This window comes from Dendrobates tinctorius, unplaced genomic scaffold (genome assembly GCF_039654945.1).
Source record: "Dendrobates tinctorius isolate UK_male_01 unplaced genomic scaffold, ASM3965494v1 ptg000120l, whole genome shotgun sequence".
Classification (NCBI taxonomy): Eukaryota; Metazoa; Chordata; class Amphibia; order Anura; family Dendrobatidae; genus Dendrobates; species Dendrobates tinctorius.
In genome coordinates, this window is record NW_027361788.1 from 22,965,056 (window position 1) to 22,980,514 (window position 15,459).

A 15,459-nucleotide genomic window follows, 5' to 3' on the forward strand; every position below is an offset into this window, starting at 1 on the left:
TTCTGTTCTGTAGTGTATTCCTAATGTGCACTCGATTATAGAAAAGTAGGAGGATTGAAATAATAATGAAGAGCAATAAAGCTGAATAATTGATTTTAATTGATGTATCATAATTACCAGTTCTGCTTGGCACATACATTAAGTGCGAGTAAATCTGCAAATGGATAGAAACTGATTTTATCTTTATTGTATTTGGTTATTTTATGTATTCCATTATTATTTTACGAAATGCATTATTAATAAAACTTCGTTATACTGTATAGGAATGGTTTAATAAGTATGAAGAGTATGGCGATCTCATAAGGTCTCTCGGTGTTATTGGAAATGTGGGCTCTTTTAGGGCGACATTGCAAAAGAAAGGACCTCACTCACTCAAGAACGCTGAACCAAAAGTATTACGCCTTTATTATAGTTAGTACCCATCTTATTAATTGACCGCATACCAGATTTATTCCATAATATACAGTACTGTGCAAAACTTTTAGGCAAGGGTGGAAAAAAACAGAGTAAGAAGCTTTCACAAATAGCAATGTTAACAGGTTTTTTTTATCAATTAACAAAATTCAACGAGAATAAAGATATATTTAGTGTCCACACTTTACCTTCCTCAGTTTTTCTAGATCACTTACACGCAATTTTTTAAGGAACTCGGCAGGAGATTTTCCCAATCATCTTGGCGAACTGACCAAAAATCTTCAGTGGATGTCACTTGTGTAAATCCTTCTGTGTCTCCATGTGATCCCAGAAGACTGTATGATGTGAGATCAGGGATCTGTGGGGCTGGAGCATTACTTCCATGACTTCTTGTTCTTTTTATGCTGAAGATTTTTTTTTATGACATTAGCTAGATGTTTGGGGTCATTGTCCAGCTGCAGAATAAATTTAGTGGCAATTAGATGCCTCCCTGATGGTGATACATGATCTGCCTGTATTTCTCAGCACTGAAATGGGAAACATTGAGGATGGTAGAAGTAGTGCTCAACCAAGAAGACGTAGTGCAGCAGATGAAGATACATCATTCTTAATTCCCTTCAAAATCAGAAAATGTCCAGCAGTGCCATCATCTCAGAAATGGCAGCAACCAGTGGAACCCAGTTACACCCATCTACTGTTTGAAGAAGTCTGGTCATAAGTGGTTTTCATAGAAGAATTGCAGCCAAAAACCTTACCTTCTCCATGGAAACAAGGCCATACTATTCAACTGTATGCAAAAACACAGGAACTAGGGTGCAGAAAATTGGCTGCAGATGCTCTGGACTGAGTCACAATGTGAATTATTTGGCTGTAACAGGAGGCTGAAGAGCTGAAGAGCAGCACTGTAATGAGGCTCTGCAGGAACAGTGCCGCACAGTGGAGGGTCCTGCAAGTTTGGGGCTGCATTTCAGTAAATGGAGTTGGCATTTGGTCAGGATTAATGGTGTCCTCCTTGTTGAGAAATACAGGGAAATCCCTACAGTTGTGGCCAAAAGTATTGACACCCCTGCAATTCTGTCAGATAATACTCAGTTTCTTCCTGAAAATGATTGCAAAAACAAATTCTTTGTTAATATTATCTTCATTTAATTTATCTTAAATGAAAAAACACAAAAAGAATTGTCCTAAAGCCAAATTCGATATAATTCCACACCAAACATAAAAAAGAGGGTGGACAAAAGTATTGGCACTGTTCGAAAAATCATGTGATGCTTCTCTAATTTGTGTAATTAACGGCACCTGTAACTTACCTGTGGCACCTAACAGGTGTTGGCAATAACTACATCACACTTGCAGCCAGTTGACAAGGTTTAAAGTTGACTCAACCACTGTCCTGTGTCCTTCTGTGTACCACATTGAGCATGGAGAAAAAAAGAAGACCAAAGAACTGTCTGAGGACTTGAGAAACCAAATTGTGAGGAAGCATGAGCAATCTCAAGGCTACAAGTCCATCTCCAAAGACCTGAATGTTCCTGTGTGTACCGTGCGCAGTGTCATCAAGAAGTTTAAAGCCCATGGCACTGTGGCTAACCTCCCTAGATTTGGACAGAAAAGAAAAATTGACAAGAGATTTCAACGCAAGATTGTGCGGATGTTGGATAAAGAACCTCGACTAACATCCAAACAAGTTCAAGCTGCCCTGCAGTCGAAGAGTACAACAGTGTCAACCCGTACTATCCGTCGGCGTCTGAATGAAAAGGGACTGTATGGTAGGAGACCCAGGAAGACCCCACTTCTTACCCCAAGACATAAAAAAGCCAGGCTGGAGTTTGCCAAAACTTACCTGAAAAAGCCTAAAACGTTTTGGAAGAATGTTCTCTGGTCAGATGAGACAAAAGTAGAGCTTTTTGGGCAAAGGCATCAACCTAGAGTTTACAGGACAAAAAAAGGCTTTCAAAGAAAAAAACACGGTCCCTACAGTCAAACATGGCGGAGGTTCCCTGATGTTTTGGGGTTGCTTTGCTGCCTCTGGCACTGGACTGCTTGACCATGTGCATGACATTATGAAGTCTGAAGACTACCAACAAATTTTGCAGCATAATGTAGGGCCCAGTGTGAGAAAGCTGGGTTTCCATCAGAGGTCATGGGTCTTCCAGCAGGACAATGACCCAAAACACACTTCAAAAAGCACTAGAAAATGGTTTGAGAGAAAGCACTGGAGACGTCTAAGGTGGCCAGCAATGAGTCCAGACCAGAATCACATAGAACACCTGTGGAGAGATCTATAAATGGCAGTTTGGAGAAGGCACCCTTCAAATATCAGGGACCTGGAGCAGTTTGCCAAAGAAGAATGGTCTAAAATTCCAGCAGAGCATTGTAAGAAACTCATTGATGGTTACCGGAAGCGGTTGGTTGCAGTTATTTTGGCTAAAGGTTGTGCAACCAAGTATTAGGCTGAGGGTGTCAATACTTTTGTCTGGCCCATTTTTGGAGTTTTGTGTGAAATGATCAATGTTTTGCTTTTTGCTTCATTCTCTTTTGTGTTTTTTCATTTAAGACAAATTAAATGAAGATAATAATCCCAAAGAATTTGTGTTTGCAATCATTTTCAGGAAGAAACTGAGTATTATCTGACAAAATTGCAGGGGTGTCAATACTTTTGGCCACAACTGTATCTATCATGTAATAACATCAGGAGGCGTCTGGCTCCAAATTTATTCTGCAGTAGGACAAATACCCCAAACATCCGGCCACTGTCATTAAGAGCGTTGAGTCCCGGAAGTGATGATCCGGTCCACACAGATCTCTGATCTCACATCATCCAGTCTGTCTGGAATCACATGAAATGGTTGCACTCAATTGCATTAAGGCATATCAAATATGAAATATATGAAGTACGAATAGCATAATGGCTTTTGTAATCTAGAAAAAACATATGAGATACTTAGCACAAAATTTGGCCAAAAGATGTGAGCCCATTCACCAGCGACAAGGTGATCTCATTGAACGGGTCCCTATTCTAACTGCCTAGTGTGAACTAACCTCTGGCTAATAACATTGTAAAGCCTGTATTTATAGGAAGATAGGAACCAAAATGTGATTGATGTAATTAAAATAACAGCTTGATGAAGTGCGGAGTGCTCAGTCAGAAAGCTAACATACAAATGACAGAAAAAACTGACAGCACATCTAGAACTAGTCTGAATAGGTGCAAAAGCCATTATGCTATTCGTACTTCATATATTTCATATTTGATATGCCTTAATGCAATTGAGTGCAAACATTTCCTTATTTGATATGTAAGCTGTTTTTTGGTATGCACCTATTCAGACTAGTTCTAGATGTGCCGTCAGTTTTTTCTGTCATTTGGAATCACACGAAGACACAGAAGGATTTGTACAAGTGACATCCACACTGTGGATCTGTGGTCTGTTCTCCAAGATGTTAGGAACAACCTCCTGCCAAGCTCCTTCAAAAACTGCGTACAAGTGACAAGACTAGAGTATCTAGAAGAAGTGATGAAGGTGACAGGCAGTCACCAAATATTCATGGGATTTACATTTCTCTTTTATTTCACTTACTTTGCCTTTTGTTAATTGATAAAAATAAACTATTGACACATCTATAAGTGAAAGCTTCTTACTGTGCAGCATTTTTCACATCCCTGCCTAAAACTTAAGCACAGCACTGTACCTGCATTGTGAATTTCTGCCCTTCTGTCTAGAACGATAAATTCTCCCATTTTAGTTGCATGCAGCCACCACGGAAGGAAACTGAATTCAGCGAGCTCCTCTAGTGATGGCTCCTGCCCCAGTGGCAGATATGCCAACGCACAACACCTAACATGGCTCTCAACATTAAGAATGCTGTGACATACACAATCCTTTTTATTACAACACTTTTGTAAAACTTAATGGTACCAGGCCTAGTCCTAAAAAATTAAGTGCCCAAATAATAGTGCACCCCACAGGCCTGTGCAATAGTGCTCAGCATTAGTCCCCCTATAATAGTGCCAACCACAATCCCTATGTAACAGAACTGAAATAATAATGCCAGCCAAACGTCCTGTATAATAATGCCAGGCACGGTACCCACTAGTGTCATGGGTGGAGCTGTTATGGTAGTGCCAGCCAGTGGTACCGGCGGTATAAATACTAAAGGGATATCTGGATCCAAAATACCGAAATGGGGACCTGGAACAGCTTTACAGACAATGGGGTAGAGACACGTGTGGCACAAGATATACCCGATTTATGTTTTCCAATGTTAGAGGTTGTGTTTCCACCAACATGCCTTGACAAGTGACCCCACCAGCCGACACTCGTCCCATACTAACCCCTCTGCTTTCTTCTCGCAGGTTTTCTCAGTGCAGCGGAGACACGAGGTGTGCTTGCCCCTGACTGGGTCACAACAGCAGTTTGCAACTGAAACTGGAAACGACAACATCCATGGATTGGCCCCCTCACTCAGCCCGAACTCGCAGTGGTGCCTGTGACTGTTAGATGTGGCTGCATTCATGAATGAAATCCCCTGTGAACATTGTGTTGTGATGCCGTCTACCGCAAGATCCTAAACAGGTATGGTCGTCATCAGAGGCGTAAATGACACCCCCGGACCTCCACCACCATATACGCAATACTGGTACCTCCTGATGTGGCCATGAGCATCTGGACCTCTGAGGGCCCGAGATGCCAAGTGCTACCCTGCAACCCAGTACATGGCAGAGTTTGTGGTAGCCCAGTGTCCGATCCATGCCAGGCCATACAGGGGGATAGCGGTGGGTTCACTGCTCGCCCGGCCTACAGATGGCCCTCCCAACTACCCCAAACACATGAACACTAAGTTTGTCCAAGCATTTACGCATTTTTAATGAGCAGAGGAGAGAATGACATTGCCAGACTCTTCTAGCTCTCCTTAAAATAAAAGGAATGGGCATGTCCATGTTGGTAGGTCCCATCAGGTGCTCTGTACGGCCCGTTGCTGCGCCACATGCACCAAAGCCATCTGTAACCATCCCCCCACTCAGTAGGAGGTCTCCTTATGCAGGGCACAATGACAAGTATACCGGGCATGGATCGGATCCTTTGGTCACAGGTGCTGGCCGTGCCAGGTGACTCACTGATCTGATGCAATGATGTGCGCAAGGTTAGCAAAGTGTAAGGTGACACCAGCAATACTGTCCCTCTAATTGCTGGATGTTGAAGTCATGCACCTCATATTAAATCAAGGGGAGATCATGAGAGTAGTAGTAGTTACAATAACAGAAAACTCACTTTATTTCTCACTCAAAACTCACTTCTGCTTAAGCCCAACAATTTCACATCTGCTATATACCAGGCACATACTCCCATCGTCGATGCATACCAGCAGCAGGCATTCTAGATTAATGGGGATCAGTGCAGGAGTTTATGACTTTTTTATTACTTAATTGCATGTATTTGGGCTATAAATTATGTTTGCATTCAGGTTTCATTTAAAATGTTGAGCTTCTTGCCTTCTCTAGCCTCTGTGTTGCACTATCTATTGCTGGCTGCAGAATGAGCTAAGATTCCATCAGTGAGCTCATTCTCTTGGTGTGACTGGAGAGTTTGTGACTCTTTTATCTGCCCTCTCAGGTGTTAGAAGACCACATTGACGTTGGATGTGCCTGTAAAAGTCAAACGGTCCACACAGAAAAAACGGAGCAGAGAGTACCATCCAATAAAAAACAATAGAAATTTTATTGATTCAAGGAATATATAAAAGATGTACATGCCAACATTAAGGCTTTTGCAATAAAAAGGAAAGGAGGAATACCGCGGCCAATACAGGGGTACACATAATAATACTGCGACCAAAAGTCATACAGTATGCATGATAGTGATACAATATGGAAGGATAAATCCCAAGCAAAAATTTCCATAGAGGCGTGAGCAATTCAGTACAACATTGTCCAAAACAATCACCAAATCAATATGCTCATCCACATCAATGTGAATAATGCTTACCCATTATCACCAGTACGCCAATGTGTCCTCCTGTAACCCCCTGACGCGCGTTTCGCGTTGGGTGCTTTTTCAAAAGGGGTATTCCTCCTTTCCTTTTTATTGCAAAAGCCTTAATGTTGGCATGCACATCTTTTATATATTCCTTGAATCAATAAAATTTCTATTGTTTTTTATTGGATGGTGTCTCTGCTCCTTTTTTTCTGTGTGGAATATTCCAGTGGGAGCATTTCCATTCCTTTATTTGTTGATAGGCACTATGCCTTATTCTTTGGAGTGAAGTGATTTCTTCAGCACTTATTACAATTATTTTGTGCTTATTTCGATTTATTTTGTTCTCAAAATTCAAACGGTGTAAGCTTTTTAATGAAACGGAATTGAAAAATTATTTTTTAGCCCCAAATATAAGCATTTAAGTAAGAAAAAAATGTTATCAAAGGTGGACAAACCTTTTAAGCGCTGTCACTTCTGGGATTCTGAACTACACGCTTCACCTAAAGTGGGGAAAAAAAGTATTTAGTCAGACACCAACTGTGCAAGTTCTCCAACTTAAAAACTAAGAGAGGCCTGTAATTGACATCATAGGTAGACCACAACTATGAGAGTCAAAATGAGAAAACAAATCCAGAAAATCACCTTATTTATTTTGCAAATTATGGTGGAAAATAAGTATTTGGTCATTAACAAAAGTTCATCTCAATATTTTGTTATATATCCTTGGTTGGCAATGACAGAGGTCAAACGTTTTCCGTAAGTCTTCACAAGGTTGGCACACACTGTTAGTGGTATGTTGGCCCATTCCTCCATGCAGATCTCCTCTAGAGCAGTGATGTATTGGGGCTGTCGCTGGGCAACATCGACTTTCAAATCCCTCCAAAGGTTTTCTATGGGGTTGAGACCTAGAGACTGGCTAGGCCACTCCAGGACCTTCATATGCTTCTTACGAGGCCACTCCTTCATTGCCCTGGCGGCGTGCTTGGGATCATTATCATGCTGAAAGACCCAGCCACGTTTCATCTTCAATGCTTTTGCTGATGGAAGGAGGTTTTCACCCAAAATCTCATGATGCGTGGCCCCATTCATTCTTTCATGTACACTGATCAGTCGTCATGGTCCCTTTGCCTGCAGGAGAAAATGGCAGCAGAGCAGAGCTGCAGTGATCCATCCTGCTCCCTGCCTCTCACACAGTCAGCAGCTCAGCTGGATGACGTCATCATTCAGCGCCACGACTGTGCCAGAGAGAGGAAGCTGCCGGCTGGTGATGCTGCGGCAGAGCGTTCGTAGAGGTGAGAGGTGCTGTGTGTTTGTGTGTCGCTGCAGGAGAACGTGCAGAGAGGTGAATGGTGCTGTGTGTAGGTGGAGGAGAGGCAATGATGGGGCGGTGGGGGAGAAAGCAATAATGGTGGCAGTTGAAAGGACAATGATGGGGGTGGTGGGGGAAGAGGAAATGATGAAGGTGATGGAATGGGCACTGATAGGGGTGGTGGGGAGAAGGCAATGATGGTGTCAATAGAAAGGACAATGATGGGGTGGTGGGAGTGAAGGCAATGATGGTGGCAGTTGAAAGGACAATGAGGGGGAGGAGGAAATGATGGAGGTGGTGGAATGGGCAATGATGGTGGCAGTGGAAAGGTCAATGATGGGGGTGGTGGGAGTGAAGGTCGCCTTCCCAGGGCTGTGGGGTACTCGGTACCGGGCCGGTCTCTCAGAGGGGATTGTCACAGCAGCGGTGACCCGATCTTGCAGGAAGGAGGCAAGGACACAACAGGGTGCAGTTTCTTTACCTTTACTTGGCAAATGCAGTCCAGGGTCCTGGTTACAGATGACACAGGAGCAGGCTAGCCTGGAAGCAACTCAGGGATCTCTCTATCAGATGGGTTGTGTAGTCTCCTTCCTAGCGTTGGCCTGCGGTACATCCAGTACGGTGTTACACTGAAGTTCCTCCTTCTTATCTTCTCTTAGAACTACCTCATATGGCAGTCAGCTATAGCCCTCTATCTCTCTTGGCTCACCCTTCGCTGTTGTGCCTCCGAGTCTTAGGTGGGAATAGTAGTAGAGAATGGTGTGCACTCAGGTCAATACAAAAGGGGAGGTGCCGGTAGATTGGACCAATGGGGCCCCTAATACAATGAGAAATATAATCCACCGCACACAATATTTGATATCTTGCAAAAGTCAGTATTTTTATTCAAAGACATCCAATCTTGGAAAAAAAAGTGCCAGAAAATCAACTTGCAGTGTGTATACATCCAGTAGAGTACCCCCAACGTTTCGATCTTCCCAGATCTTACTCATGGGATTACTTGAGAGTGACAGTGTCAGTGTAGGGCACTTCTGTGAAAGAAGAAGAAAGTCCCCCTTCAAGGTGTTCCTCGGTGTTATGATGAATGCCAGCAGTAATAGAGAGGTTATATCTGCATGAGCTCAGTTTTTTATCGGAACACGAGCAGGATAAGTAATAGTGGGGCCGTTGCTGGCGATATGCCTGGGGTTTTTTTTAGAAGAAGATAGATTGCAGCCTGGAATTAGGGCGGCGCTCCCGCGCCTAGCCCTGTGCGTCCTTGTTCCTGCCACCTATACCAGGTCTGTTACCTGCGAAGGTCATTATAACTGCTATCCTGCTCCCCTTAAACATACAAGACCTAAAAAACATTATATCCGGCGTTATCCGGGGAAAAATCCGCTGAAACAAAACGATAAAAAACTGAGCTCATGCAGATATAACCTCTCTATTACTGCTGGCATTCATCATAACACCGAGGAACACCTTGAAGGGGGACTTTCTTCTTCTTTCACAGAAGTGCCCTACACTGACACTGTCACTCTCAAGTAATCCCATGAGTAAGATCTGGGAAGATCGAAACGTTGGGGGTACTCTACTGGATGTATACACACTGCAAGTTGATTTTCTGGCACTTTTTTTTCCAAGATTGGATGTCTTTGAATAAAAATACTGACTTTTGCAAGATATCAAATATTGTGTGCGGTGGATTAGGTGGGAATAGAGCATTTACAGCTTCCTACTCCTCTGGTTTCTGTTGCAGGACCTTCAGTATCCATACAACCGTGGAGACCAGGCTCCAGATCATGCGCTATCACTGGGAGGGAGCTCTCTATCCTCAGCTCAACCTCCAGCTTCTCTCCACACGTCTACACTCTTTGCCCTCCTCACACTAACTCCTAATTTCAGTGAAGCCTTTGATGAATCTTCGGTAGTAGCCTACCAACCCGAGGAATTGGCGTACTTCATGGAGGTTGCTGGGCTTCGGCCAGTCCCGGATGACTGTGACTTTGTCAGGATCTGGTGCCACACCTTCTGCACTCACTACATGACCGAGGTACTGCACCTTGGGCTTCAGGAGGTGGAATTTGGAAGGCTTCACCTTCAGGCCAAAGTTGGACAGGGCTTCAAACACCTCAGCCAGGTGCTCCAGATGATCTTCATAAGTCTTGGAGAAAACAATGACATCATCAAGGTACAACAGGACTGTCTCAAAGTTCTTGTGTCCCAGGCAGCACTCCATCAGCCGTTGAAATGTTCCTGGGGCGGTGCAGAGCCCGAATGGCATATAGTTGAACTCACAGAGACCCAGTGTGTTGGTAAATGCTGTTTTCTCCTTGTCTGCCTCTGCCACGGGAACCTGCCAATACCCACTAGTGAGATCCAAGGTGGAAAAGTAGTTAGCAGTTTTAAGTGCAGCTAAGGACTCCTCAATTCTAGGTAATGGGTAGGCATCTTTATGTGTAATGCTGTTAATTTTTCAGTAATCAACACACATTCTCATGGTACCATCCTTTTTCTTTACAAAAACTATTGGGGCTGCCCAGGGGCTACAACTGTCTCTGATAACCCCTGCTTCCTTCATCCCCCTCAACATACCTTTGGCACATTGGTATTGTGTTGGGGGTATAGGCCGGTACCTTTCTTTTATGGGTGGATGATCTCCAGTGGGGATATGATGTTGAACCCCTTTTGCCTTCCCAAAATCTAGAGGGTGTTTACTGAATACCCGCTCATATTCCTGGGTCACTCTGTAGACCCCATTTTTCTGGTATGAAGGTGTGGAGTCAGTTCCCACCTGCAGTTGCTGGCACCACTCCTCCAGCTGACAGAGCCATTGTCCTCCACCTGGTCGGATGATACCAAGGGCTCTGCTGCCTGCATTGCATTGCTACTGACAGTGAGCAGCTTAGCAACTGTGGCATACCGAGGTATTGTGGCCTCCTCCTGCCCACAATTCAAAAGGCATACAGGTACTCTCCCTTTACGGACATCAACTACCCCTCTGGCTGTCAGGACTGTGGTCCTGCTATCAGAGTATACTGGCTCTACCAATGCCTGGTAATCCTTTCCTCTGAGACCTATAGCTGCCCGACACCAAATCAACATTTCACATCTGGGGGGTATTGCCATGGGGAAAGCATCACTCACTCTGACGCTGCCAATTTCTCCGCCAGAGAGTTCTACCTGCTGTCTTTGCATCAGGGCCTTGATCTCCTTCTGCAGGACTCGATGTTCCCTGGAACCAGCAGTCTCAGCCACCTGTTGCAACAAGATAATAACCTCAGAAAGACAATTTTCAATTACATTTGTACCAAGAGTCATCGTGGGATTACATTCTCGTCGATCAATATCCACAACTATCAGACCTTGAGATTTTATCTCTACTCGACCCACTTTAACAGTAATTTCTTTACATCCTTGTGGTAAAGACTGACCATTACTGGCAACTACTGTTAGTTCATCACTTGGGCTACGGGTAAGTTCAGAGTCAGCTCAATACCGCTTGTAAAGGATATATGGCATAGTTGTCACCTGGGAGCCAGTGTCCAGCAAAGCGTTCATGGGGATGCCATCAATCACCACTGGAAGGATCGGTCTCCCTCCAACATACTTGGCTCGCCGGTTCCTTGGGTCTTGTGGTCCTACCCCTGGGGGTTGGCCCTCTGCCCCAGGGATTGCTCATTTAAATAACAGAATCTTGCAAGGTGGCCTGCCTTGTGGCAGTGACGACAGATGGGACGTCCATCCTGGTCATAGTGATCGTTGTTTCTCCCTCGGAGTGGCGGGGTTCTCCTCTTCCGGAGCCACGGGACATCCTCTGGACTGGAAGCAAGCTGGATCTTCTCCTTGGAGACCACCTGCAGGGGCTGCACAGTCTTAGTAAGTGCAGCCATACCTTTGGTCAACTCCTGGACCTGAAGACGCAGTTCTTCAGTTGGATCTTTATCCAGAGTCTGCGCATCAGCCTCCACAGGGATGGAAGGGAAAGATGTTGCTTCCTGGTGGTAGGTGATCGCTGGGAGCATAGGGGGCGCTGGACGGCTAACAGTTGGTTCCTGCAGCACCCAGATAGCCCTGTCCTTGAAATCAGCAAAGTCTAGATCAGGGTTCTGTAGGGCTATGATGCGCAGCTGTGCTCTGTGGGTGCTGGATAGGAGTCCTTCAATAAATTGCTCCTTTAGCAGTCCATCTCCATCTTTCACACTGTCAGGGTCAATCTGCTTGACAGCTCGCAGCGCCTCCTGCAGGTTAAGAGCATAGTCCCGTATACTGTCGTGTGCTTTCTGTTTACATCCAAATCTCATCTTGATTTCAGCGGCAGTGCGAGTGTCAAAGGTGCTCCTTAGCTTAGCCAGGATCTTTTTAACAGTCTCTTTATCAGTGTCCTGCCAGGCTCTTACTTCTCTCTGTGCTGCACCTGTTAGCTGCCCAATCAGGATGTTCACCTTCTGGCTTTCAGATAGAGGATACACCTCAAACAAACTGCACAATCTCTCTTTAAATTCACTCAGGGCATGTGACCCCCCTGAATACTGTGGTAGCCAGGCTGCTCCCGGTATGTATGGCATAGACAGTGGCATTATGGGTACCGCTGCGGTGCGCGCTGTTTCTTGCGGTGCCCTGGAAGCAACAGTGGCTGCTGGATTCAGCGGCGCTGTGGGGTCTGCGGGGGCGTACGCCGCTGCATTGGTGTTGTCCTCAGACATTTTCTCTCCCCCCTAGTTAACGTGGGCCAGGCCGCGGGGTTGCGCTGGCTTACCGGATGCCGCTCCTCGGCTGGATCCGGGGACGCTGGAACTGCAGGCCTCAGCTTTTCACTTCCCGCGCGCTCTTCTCCTTTCGCACTTCTCGGCTGGCTCCGCCCACGAAGGCCTGCCCACTTTTCTTCCCGCACGCGCCAATCAGCGGGATAATGGCGGCAATTTCGCACACAGTCTATAGCACAAAACACAGTCTCTGGCACACAGGACCCGGGGATACCAGGCTCCGTAATCCTGTTCGTGACGCCAAAATAAGTCGCCCTCCCAGGGCTTATGGGGTACTCGGTACCGGGCCGGTCTCTCAGAGGGGATTGTCACAGCAGCGGTGACCCGGTCCGTGGCCCTGGGCGCCCATGTAAAAGAGGTTGAGTTGGGAATAAAGTTTATAAGTGATTCGTGACGCCACCTGTGGTGTTCGGCAAGGGAGGTGTTAAGCCGACGCTGCAAGCGGATCCTCTGGGACAGATGGTGTAGTGCAGCAATGATGTTGTAGCCCTCCACAGGTAGGGCTGTTGGTCCCAGGGCAGTGTAACGGAATGTTTAGGAAGAGGGTGCAGTGTTTGGCACAGAGATGTAGCAGTGCTGAGGATGTATCAGGAAGGAGGCAAGGACACAATAGGGTGCAGTTTCTTTACCTTTACTTGGCAAACGCAGTCCAGGGTCCTGGTTACAGATGGCACAGGAGCAGGCTAGCCTGGAAGCAACTCAGGGATCTCTCTATCAGATGGGTTGTGTAGTGTCCTTCCTAGCGCTGGCCTGAGGTACATCCAGTACTGTGTTACACTGAAGTTCTTCCTTCTTATCTTCTCTTAGAACTACCTCGTATGGCAGACAGCTGTAGCCCTCTATCTCTCTTGGCTCACCCGTCGCTGTTGTGCCTCCGAGTCTTAGGTGGGAATAGAGCATTTACAGCTTCCTATTCCTCTGGTTTCTGTTGCAGGACCTTCAGTATCCATACAACCGTGGAGACCAGGCTCCAGATCATGCGCTATCACTGGGAGGGAGCTCTCTATCCTCAGCTCAACCTCCAGCTTCTCTCCACACGTCTACACTCTTTGCCCTCCTCACACTAACTCCTAATTTCCCTTCCTGGCCCTCAGAGAGCACTCCTCCCCTAATTCTGGTTCAGAGCTCCCTCTGCTGGCCTGCAGTGGGAACTGTGTGACATGACATGGTTAACTGCTAGATAGACCCTTAATTGCCTCCAAGCCTGACATCACCCTCCCTGGAGGAAGGCAATGCTACTGTGGTGATCATACTCCTGGGGGCGCCACAAAGGCAATGATGGTGGCAGTTGAAAGGACAATGATGGCTGTGGTGGAGGAGGAGGAAATGATGGAGGTGATGGAATGTGCAATGATGGGGGTGGTGGGGGAGAATTGGGATGGAAGGAAGGGGGATTTATATTGGATGTAGGAACAGGGGGAGGTGGAGGAAGACATTATTATCACTTATTATGTCTAACACAGTCCCTTAGTATATATTGTACTCACTTATTATGCATAGCGCCATCTCTCGGTATATAGTGTAGTCACTTTTTATGATGCCGTCCCTTATTATATAACTTCTTCTACTGTTATGTACATTGCTGTCTCTTACTTAGCGTATTCTTGATATTTTTTGTTTTTCACAGCGCCCTCTTTTATTACATAGTCCGCTCTCTTGTTAGATATAAAATGACTGCTGAGGGAGGAGCCGGTGACCAGACTACCAGTCCATCAGCTCCTCCATTACAAAAGAAGCTTTCCCATGCTCCATCAGCCATCATTTCATTATACAGCTAACAAGACAGGACGGTATGTAATAAAAAACAGGGCTGTATATAATCTAATATGTAAGGGCCGGTGCAGTACATAGCAAGAGAGGGCACTGTATAATAAGGGATGGCAATATACATAATAAAGGAGACTATGTAATATATACATGTATGTGCGTGTGGCTATATATATAAATATAATATATAATATATATGCAGCTTTGTCACCATAGAAGGAGAGGTACCCAGACACATTTCTTGCACAGGGGCCCCAAGCTGTCAGTGGCTGCCCCTAGGTCTACCTATGATGTCAATTACAGGTCTCGCTCATCTTTTTAAGTGGGAGAACTTGCACAATTGGTGGCTGACTAAATACTTTTTTTTCCACACTGTATCTTCTAGGGCATTTCTTCCCCAGTGAGTCATTGCTCCAGTTACATGGTAAATATTTATTATATGCAGTGGAGCATCACTCCCATCATTACACTTTTTCAGATCTTACTGCTGGCTCTCTGCCATCTCTTCTCTGCTTCAAAATCCGCTTCCAAGTACTTTGCTCTAAACCTCAAACTGTGATTGGGGCTTTTATTAATCTTGGCTCCTCCCACCATTCTAAAACTTTCTGCATAAGTAATTGAATCATAATTCTTAAAGGAACACACACAGTAATACAATATATAGCAAACATGCAAGAGTGTGTGGGGAAGGTGACTTAACGGACAGACTTGACTGGAGGGAGAAGGGGTGTTTGTGCACTGTAGACGGAGATTGGCAATGACAGAAGGGTATCAACTGGGGAAGATAGAAAAGGGAGTGCAATACCTGGATTTGACCACAAGATGGCAGGGGGAAGCGTAGTTTAGGACTTGATAGCAGCTTATGGCTATAGAAACCGCTTAGTCATGGGGGGCGGGGAGATAGAAACCCTGGAGGGAAATTCCCAAGGGAGGGGATAAATAGGACAGGACAGGGTTCCAGGAGAGTCTAGACCCGGGAGGAGCTCAGGAGCAGAAGACTGACAACGGTGGAGAGCTCGACCAGGGGACTGACGGGAAGAGACAGTCAAGGGGGTGGCTCTGACATCTAGAACTGCAGGACAGACGAGGCCCCGGGGGTACCGATTGGACGACAACCTCGGGCAGGTGAAGCGCTGGTGGTAGATAGGTCTAGGACAGCCCCAGCGAAAGATCCGTGAGGAACGTCACTACGACTGAAGGAAGGTGAAGGTACACGGGCCTGAGGACGGAGGGCTGTAAAGGA

At 45.7% G+C, this 15,459-nt stretch overlaps 1 protein-coding gene across 6 annotated transcripts in view; it reads left to right on the forward strand.

The window, feature by feature from the left end:
• Positions 1 to 15,459, forward strand: part of ATP2B3 (ATPase plasma membrane Ca2+ transporting 3) — a 443,364-nt gene that overhangs the window by 178,847 nt on the left and 249,058 nt on the right. For all 6 annotated transcript variants that reach the window (XM_073590908.1, XM_073590910.1, XM_073590911.1 and 3 more), the window contains exon 2: positions 4,772 to 4,991. The gene's annotated coding sequence lies outside the window, so the exon portion shown is untranslated. The remainder of the gene's footprint in view (positions 1 to 4,771; positions 4,992 to 15,459) is intronic.